At 43.2% G+C, this 8,726-nt stretch overlaps 1 long non-coding RNA gene across 2 annotated transcripts in view; it reads left to right on the plus strand.

Moving 5' to 3' along the window:
- Positions 1–8,188, plus strand: part of LOC124241662 (uncharacterized) — a 32,960-nt gene extending 24,772 nt beyond the window's left edge. For both annotated transcript variants that reach the window (XR_006889285.1, XR_006889284.1), the window contains one exon: positions 7,672–8,188. This is a non-coding gene — a long non-coding RNA (uncharacterized LOC124241662). The remainder of the gene's footprint in view (positions 1–7,671) is intronic.
- Positions 8,189–8,726: the final 538 nt, after the last annotated feature.

Here is an 8,726-nt window from a genome sequence, read left to right on the forward strand (position 1 = left end):
GATGCCTTGCTGGAATCCGAGGCCTGAGGCTTTGTGTCCTGACCAGAGAGATTTTCACAGAGCTGGAAATGCCCTCCTGTTCTCCCTCACTTTCTTTTCCTCCCACCTCCTCTACCCTAAAACCTGCGTCCCTGTGACAGAGTCCTCTGTGGAACTGGAACAGTCCAAGGGTCTGGTCCTGCCTCCCGTTGCTTGTCTAACTTCTGGTTTCTGTTTGGCCCAAAGGAGTATCATGCAAGATTAAAAGCAGATTGTATGACAGCAAAATGACTAAATCATTTCTCATAAAAGACAATTAAAAAAAAGGATTGCATTACCTGAAATAATTATTACAACAAAGTGTATTTTGAATTTAATATTGTCTATTGCTCAGAAAAACTGTGGTCATTAGTGTGCACTTGAGATGGAAGGTGGAATGCCCTTACGGATGAGCCCTCTTCCTTCCGTAGACCCTGTGGCCTACCATGGTGCACTCATGTCATCCTCACAAGTGACCCTCGAGGTAAGCAGGACAGAGTCATCATCACCATTTCGCAGACAGGAACCCCAGAGGCTGTGACCTTGCTAAGGTCCCAAACCAGTTACGAGTAAATTCAGACCTGTTGCCGAATCAGTCCTGGGTTCTTCCTAACACACAGCCCCGCGTAAGTTCATCATCATACAAGTGGTTGCTTTTCTAGTGTTTCCTAGAGTCTTCACACCCCAGAGAAGGCAACGCCTTGTCCTATTGTAGCTTACAATGTCAGAACCTTCATCTGTCGCTGAATTTTCGGGGGGAGGTGGATGGCAGGAGACCCTTATTTGCCATGTTGAACGCCACACCCCTCGCTCCCCAGTAATCTTTGACAAGGGGGGAGAGTGGAGTGGAGTGTAAGATCCCACTCTTAAGCCAGGAACTTAAATAATGGAAATGAGTTATGTGATTCAATTATACTATTCAGTTAAACGTAAGTAATTACAGTCATCTTCGTCCTTTGTAATCTTCTTAACCTTGTGGTATTTCCTGACTCCGACATACTTTCATGTGATCATGTCTATCAGCTGGGATGATGACTAATTCCTTTGAGCTATTTTCTGTCTGCTTGTTCTTATTTGTGACGGGGAACTCTCTCTTTGTAAATCTGCACCAAAAAGGCCAATTATTATTATTACTTTTATAGATGTGGCTTAACACAGTGCTCGGAACCTAGTTAGTGCCCAGTAAATGGCGGGGATAATAATTAAAGTCAAAGTTTGCACAGGAGCCTGCTGAGCAGGTAACTTTTGAAGCACTGCCGTCACACGATAACTTGGGAAATCTGGAGAGTTTTTCAAAAGTGAGAGAGTGGCCACATCAGAAACCCAAGGACAAGCAGCCAAAGAAAGAGTTTGCCATAGTATCTTTTTATTTATCCCTTTCATTTCTTCAATTCTTCCATGAAAAAGACAAATGAAGACTTCCCAAAACTGACATTCACTTTGTAAATAACCACACTTTGGAAGAATAATGTGAACCTGCTTGCTTGATGGGAAGAGCTGCGACAGTCTTCCCCTCGGCATCTGATATCGATAAAGCACGTCCTGAGGGACTGGTGCAAGCCAGCTCCACCCGCGCCAGCCCGGCTCACCTTCAGATCAAAGAACTTCCCCCAGAGGCCCACCCATCCACTTGGTCCTGAGAGTCTGGACCAAACTTGGCAGAAAATTAAACACCCAGTTGTGACGAGCAGGTAGGGAGTGGAGTCAGTCTTGAGCGCCTGATACGCTGCAGCCTTACCAGCTCCCACTGTGTAGGTCCAGCTCCTGATTCAGACTCCATTTCCCCTTCTCGAAACTACTTAGAGATTCCTGTAGCCAGGCTCCTTTCCCCAAAACCGACAACAGCAGGCAAGAATGTGCCTGCACAGTTGCATTTTAAGGGCAGGGCAGTGGGAGCAACACCTGCAGGATGCAAAAAAATAAGGTGTACATTTTCTAAGTTCTAAACAATTGTCTGTTAATAATATATGTGTCAAATGAGCACATTTTAATTTTTGTCCTTTAATACATGTTGTAATTTAATACGGTTGTAATACACATCTAAACAATTATAATACACATTTTATTCTTGTCATTTAATACACATTCCATGAAAACATAGAATTCAATTCTGAGGCCTTTATAGTTACACAGTCGGCCCCCAGTGCAGGCAGGACCAGATGTGCGTTTGTTTCCTAAGTTGTAACAATTCAGCATCATTTGGGCTCCCTCAGGGCACAAGTTAGTATCTCCAAGCCCTGTGATGCCAGATATTCCTGCGTTTAAACAGTAGATTCAAAATAAACGATGGCACAGAGATTGTAAACATGAAGAACCATGATCACTTGGAGCTTTTATTTGTGTTTAGAATTTTAAACAGCGAAATGTGTGAACTGCTAGATTCTTTACTATAAGAGACTGATAGGTATGTTTTTTCTTTTGTAAAAAAATACATTAATGTAAATTTAAAAGTATTAATAATTTTTCCCTTTTATATACTTTAATTTACTTTGATTTTTATTATTAACATTTTTTAAAGGCATGATTATACACAGGCTGTTCAACAAAAGAACATTTTCGGGGCCGGCCCGGTGGCCCGGTGGCTCCGTGGTTCAGTGTGCAAGTTTGGCTTTGGTGGCCCAGGGTTCGCCGGTTCGGATCCCGGGTGTGGACATGGCACTGCTTGGAAAGCCATGCTGTGGCAGGCATCCCACGTATAAAGTAGAGGAAGATGGGCACGGATGTTAGCTCAGGGCCAGTCTTCCTCAGCAAAAAGAGGAGGATGGGCAGCAGGTGTTAGCTCAGGGCTAAGCTTCCTTAAAATAAATAAATAAATAAAAGAACATTTTCACTGTCTTTGTTTCTTTTCTGGCCATTGTTGTCCTTAGGTTTATTTCATGATTATTACTAAAAATGATCTTGTTGTATTGAGGAGAGGGAACATGTTAAAAAATGATTCACTCAATGTGTCAAATACTCCAGGTGCTCCACTGAGTCTGAGTTCATTGTGCTTCCAGAACACTGTGATTTGGACTGGATGGCATCCTTTTCCCCATAGGGACCATTCCATCATCTATGTTACTTAGTCCTTTTGTTCTTAGCTTACTTCTCTGATGAGATACCGGCATGCCTTGCATCAAACCTACCAGGGTTTTGACACTTGAAATGTCAATGACCACGTTTCCCTTACAGCAAACGTCCAGATGAAAAGAAAATTCCCGTTAATCATCTAGATCTTCTGTTTACTCAAAGGCAGACATCTGGTTGATTGAACACTTTTATCAGTGTCACGATATGGTCAATGTCAGTCTGGTATACTTTATCTTTCAAGTACATCAAAGACAGCAGTCATGTAGGTGTCATTCTTATCAGTAGATAAGAATGTGCAATATTGACAAAAATGGGTCTCTGTACTGAACAGGGCTCTAATCAGCCATGACTACAGATCTTATATGAGCTCTGTTTTGCCACTACTGGTTTCAAGAACAACTTCTTTATAACGGGGTCTCCATGTGGCCCAGTCTCAGGGCGGTTTAGAGAAACAGTTGTTTAACAAAAAGATATAACTAATAGCAACTTCATTTTTAACTTATGTCTAGAGAAACTACAAAGGACAGAAGGAAATACCCCTTTAATTTGTGTCAAATTATCTTCAAAGTCTTGTCTTCCCCCTTCAGCCGCTTGTTGGGTGCTCTGCAGAGAGGAGTGGTCCTTCCCGGTCTCTCTCTCCACACTCTTAATTCCTAACCAAAAAATAACCCCCAAACACCAACAAGCGAAAACTCCCAGCTGGTGCAGCCCCTCCCTTCCCCCATGGTTTCTTGTCTCTTCATTCCTTCTTCTCTCTGGTTCTCTATCCGTTTCCCTCATTCTGGAGAAAAGCCTGGAGGAAAGAAAGGAATGCCCTGAACATACACATCAACGGCTTTGTCTCGTGAAGTTTCCCAGATGTGCTGCTGTGGGAATGACACCTCTATGACATCGTACTTGATGTAGAGCCAGGCAAACCTTATAATTACTTTTTGCCCCTTGGTGTTTCTAACGTACCCAAGGGAAAAGCTTGAACTTTGTTATGTCGCACTGATCACAAACCATCAAAAGTCACAGGGAACTATGAGGTTTGAGATTGATGGCAGCCTGAGGTGCCTTAACAAGTCACTTGATGCAAGCCTAACTCAGCCCCAAGTCATTCCCACTTAATGGTTGCTCAGAGGCCTGTGCAAAGTTGTTTGTTGGTCTCGGTCCAGTCATTGGTGGTCAACTGTCCATGACCAATGGTCCCATTGTTTGACCGGGGAGTGTGGCTGCTGAGCTGTGTCAGATCTCCTTTCGTATTCCTCCTCTGAACATGAGCTCAGGTGTTGCGTGGTGGTTGAGGGTGGGGGGGCGGCAGTTTGGGAGAGGAAAGGACATTTTAAAATGTGAAATTACTGTTGGCTGTTGCTTGTTTTTGGCCCCAAGGGGCCAGAATAACAAGCTCAACCGGTGTCAAACTCCAAGAAGTGTGTGAAGCTGCATGTTAATGGCTCAGGCTGGGTGTAATAAATTGCCAAGAACAGGGCTTTTCCGGATTGTTGTGGGTTCGGAGGGAAAGTGGCATTTTCACAGCCTCCTGATTATTCTGACCCGGAGAACTTTCCAAACACGCTAAGGAAATATACAACTGCAGTTCCGCAAGGCTGATCTTTCCAAAAGGGTGTCCAGTGTCATGTCTGGAGACATTTGATCTTAGTTGCTGTGACGGCTTTTTGATCAGTGAACTTTTTCTTTTCTCCTTTTCTCCAGTTTCATGACCCAGTGTACCAGTTCACTTCCTATTGCACATCCACTCTCCACGTGCAGTTTCAGATGACTGGCGTTTTGTCTTGATCAAAGCTAAGGGGAATTTTACGTTTGCTTTGTTTCCTGGTTGCAAGTCAATGGGGGTAATTTTTAGGAGATAATATAGAACCAGCCAGAAACACAATTCTTTACTTACTTGGAGACCAGGAGCCAAACTGTGTGGACCTCAGGAAGTTCTACTGCAGAAATTATTAAAAGAATATGAATTTGAATATAAAACCCAAGACAAAGAAATACAATTTACTCCAGAGCTAGTGTATTCTTTCTGGAAGCAGAGCATCATCTAGTAACTTACTCCAATAAAAATCAAATAAAATGCAGAGCAGATTTTCCAATGGTTTCCCAACTTTTATTTTCTCCGGAGTCAGTGACCTGCAAGCTCCTTTATGATGCCTGAGTTGGAGGGCCCGGGGGGCTGCTGTGGCCGTGCCCTCCTCCTCTCAAGAAAATCTCCCGGGTCAATAACCTTTTATTTCTGAACTTTTAACCGGAGCTAGTGGGCCATGAAAACCTAAATGCCGTTTCTTTCAGATTCCTGGGAAGCGTCAAGTCTCTTGAATCCAATTCTCTAGGGGAGTTTTACTCAATATAGTCAGGTCATTGATCCTGCAGCAACAGCCTCAGGTCATTCGTGCGTCACTTCTTTAGGGAAGGACAGTGTCTGCAGAAGAGTAGGAAGATGATGTCACTAGAGGAAGCTCTCCTTTCTAAGGCCGGGAGACTAGCATCAGTGGGACTAATAGGGATGGGGATTGTCTTCTTGGTGGAAAAGATAGAAAGACTGATCAATAAGGTACGTCGTGCTTACTCTGAGGCTTACTGGAGAGCCCGTGGGCAGCACAGGGGTCTGAAAATAAGCAAGCAGGCAGTACCCGAGTGCTGATGTGCTGCTGACGCCCACATGTCCTGACCATGAAATGTTCTGGATGGAAACATCACGGGCTGTGACAACTGCTTGCTGGGAATTTGAAACAACTTGAAGCTGCAGCACAGGCCTGGCCCACAAAGCAACAAGAACATGCCCGGACTGAGATAATTGGTCCACTCCTCACTAAGGGAAGATGAGGCCCACCCTAAGCAGGAAGTCATTTCTATAGGACTTGACTAAATGACCAGTCATGTTGTTTTTAGAGAACAATATCCTTTTCCAATTAGGCAATTGATATTTTACTTAAGCAATTTCCAAGACCTTCATTGGGTTAACATCCCTGGATTCCTGCCCGACCCTGTCAGTATTTAACTGTAGGATATTGGACTCCAATCGCTCATGGTGTCCGCATCTGTGCGATGGGAACGCTGTTACCTGCTTGCTTATTCCATGTGGGTACTATATCAACAGCAAGAGATGTTAAAATGCTTTGGAACTAAGGAAATCAATTATGCCCACTCTGTCCTTGGAATTGAGTCAGACTTTTGTTGACAACATCCTGGGGAAATGAGTTTCAAAAATGTGCTGCTCACCACAGAAGGGACGCTTCCTCACTCCTTGCTTTCTTTTTTGGAGGGGGTGGCAAGGCTTCAATTTGTCTCTCACACTTAAGTGTGAACTTGATACAGAATGTCTCTTTAACATTTTATTCATCAAGAAGAGTTATCTTTGAAAATATATGAGATTTTGCAGCTGAATGGCTGAAAAGCCAGCTAATCAATAGAGACGTTATAACCCAATGGCAGTTGGCTCTGCGTTCACAGCTGTGATCATCCTTTATTGCGTCCCACAACAGGACACTGAAGGAGCAGTGCAGAGTTTATGAAAACCTTATGTGAATTGCTCATCTTCCCTGCTGCATGTTGGCCGCCCTGCTGTGTGAGATGGACTGATGCTCCTTGCTTCTGTTTTATAAACAGAAGAGACCTGGAAAATTACTCAGGAAAGGCATTGTTGGGGGAGAGCGGCGATTTGGGGTAAATCTCTGCTGGGCTTGGCAAATTAATCTTTGCCTGCCTGGTAGGTAGATTCAAATTTAGTAAATGATTTGTGGCTCTCAACAGGTGATGGGTTATCTTTAATTCGACCAGATGGTTAACCCTGATTTCATTAAAATATGTGATCCTCTGATTCCCTTAAATCTTTGCCTCAGGCGTTTCTTCTCTGCCAAATAACATGGTCTCTTTGCTGTTGAAAGGGCTGATAAGTGCTGTAAATGACCTTGCGGCTGTTATTTTCATCCAATACATGTTATTTTCATCCAATCGTGATTACGTATCTCATTAGATTTCTTAGTAACTCCTTTAAAAAATAAGCCCATATTTAAATACACCAGTAATGCACAAATATGTTCTTGTCATAAAATACTCAAATGGTACAGGAGAATCAAAGCCATCCTGCCAAATTGTGCCAACCCCCTCTCCAATGAATCGGACCACCTTGCCCCCGTCTCCATTCATTTACCTTTACATGCATATATGTGCATATAGAAAAATATACTTTGTTTCTGTTCGGTATGCATGTACATATTTTAACACAAATTGGGTTATATTTGCACAATAATTTGCTTTTTCTTCCTTGATAGGTTTTAGATGTCTTTCCAAGTCACTACATGAAGGTCCATATCATTCTTTTAAACTCTTGATGGTATTCTAAAATACGGGTGTATAGTAGTTCATTATAGTTTAGTTAGACTTTTTCCAATTCTTTACTATTGGAAACTGTACTGCAGTGAATATGCTCATCCATGCCGAGTTTGTAAGGGGGATTTTTGGGGAGACGGGTATGAAGACTTTCATTTCGCGGGGCCAAGGGGAAGGAGTAATAAGTTCCCCGTTCGCCGCGGTGATGGCTATCCGCTGATGTGATAAAAGAGACTCTGGTTTCCGTTTCTGTTTCCGTAGACACAGTTGTGCTCCTCTGCACCTGGAGAATCCGTCACTACGCAAAGCACTTTTATCCCAGGAGCACATGGTCACAAGGTCTTGGACACTCATCAGTAAAGACACCAAACAACACCCAGAGATACCAGATGAATAGTTTCTCTGGAAACAAAGCTCCTCTGAAGAGAATTACGTGGACTCGGAGACAGCCAGAGAATCTTCTGTTCTCCCCGTTCTGAGCTGGCAGAGCTGGCTGAGAAGGAGGCCATGGTGGGGCCAGGTCAAGTATATTCTTCTCAGGGCCACGCAGGCCCCTGTGATGGTGGCTTGCCTGTACTCCCAGCTCCCGAGGGGCATGGAGACCCTCCTCAGAAGACAGATTTTTTTAAAATTGAGGTATAACTGACATATGACATTATATTCGTTTCAGGTATACAACATAATGCTTTGATATTTGTATGTACTGCAGAGTGACCACCACAATAAGGCTAGTTAACATCCATCACCGCACATAGTGAAAATTTTTTCTTGTGATGAGAACTCTTAAGATCTACTCTCTTAGCAACTTTCAAATATGCACTACAGTGTTATTAACTACAGTCACCATGCTGTGCATTACATCCCCATGATTTATTTTTTTTATAACTGGAAGTTTGTACCTTTTGACCCCATTCACCCACTTTGCCCACCCCTTAAACCCCACCTCCACCCCTGGTTTCCGGCAAACACCAATCTGTTCTCTGTATCTATGAGCTCGGTTTTTATTTTTGGTTTTTTTTTTTTGAGATTCTTCATTTAAGAGAGCACAGTTTCCTATGCCTTCCAGGCCACTGGGCGAGACACCCAAGTCTCCTGGGCAGCAGCCGTGCGGTGGGCAGCACAGTCACAGGTGTCCTCTCTGGAAAATAAGGACCATGTGCTGAGGAATGTCCCTTCTCCTCTCCTTTCCAATCAACTACTTAAATTGTTTTACCTTTGATAAGATAATTTTGGAGAATATAGTGGATCTGAAAGGCCTATCTTTTAAAATAGACGGATAGTTGTATAATAGAGAGAAATCTAGAGCAACTTGCAGA

This window comes from Equus quagga, chromosome 7, assembly GCF_021613505.1.
Source record: "Equus quagga isolate Etosha38 chromosome 7, UCLA_HA_Equagga_1.0, whole genome shotgun sequence".
NCBI lineage: Eukaryota > Metazoa > Chordata > Mammalia > Perissodactyla > Equidae > Equus > Equus quagga.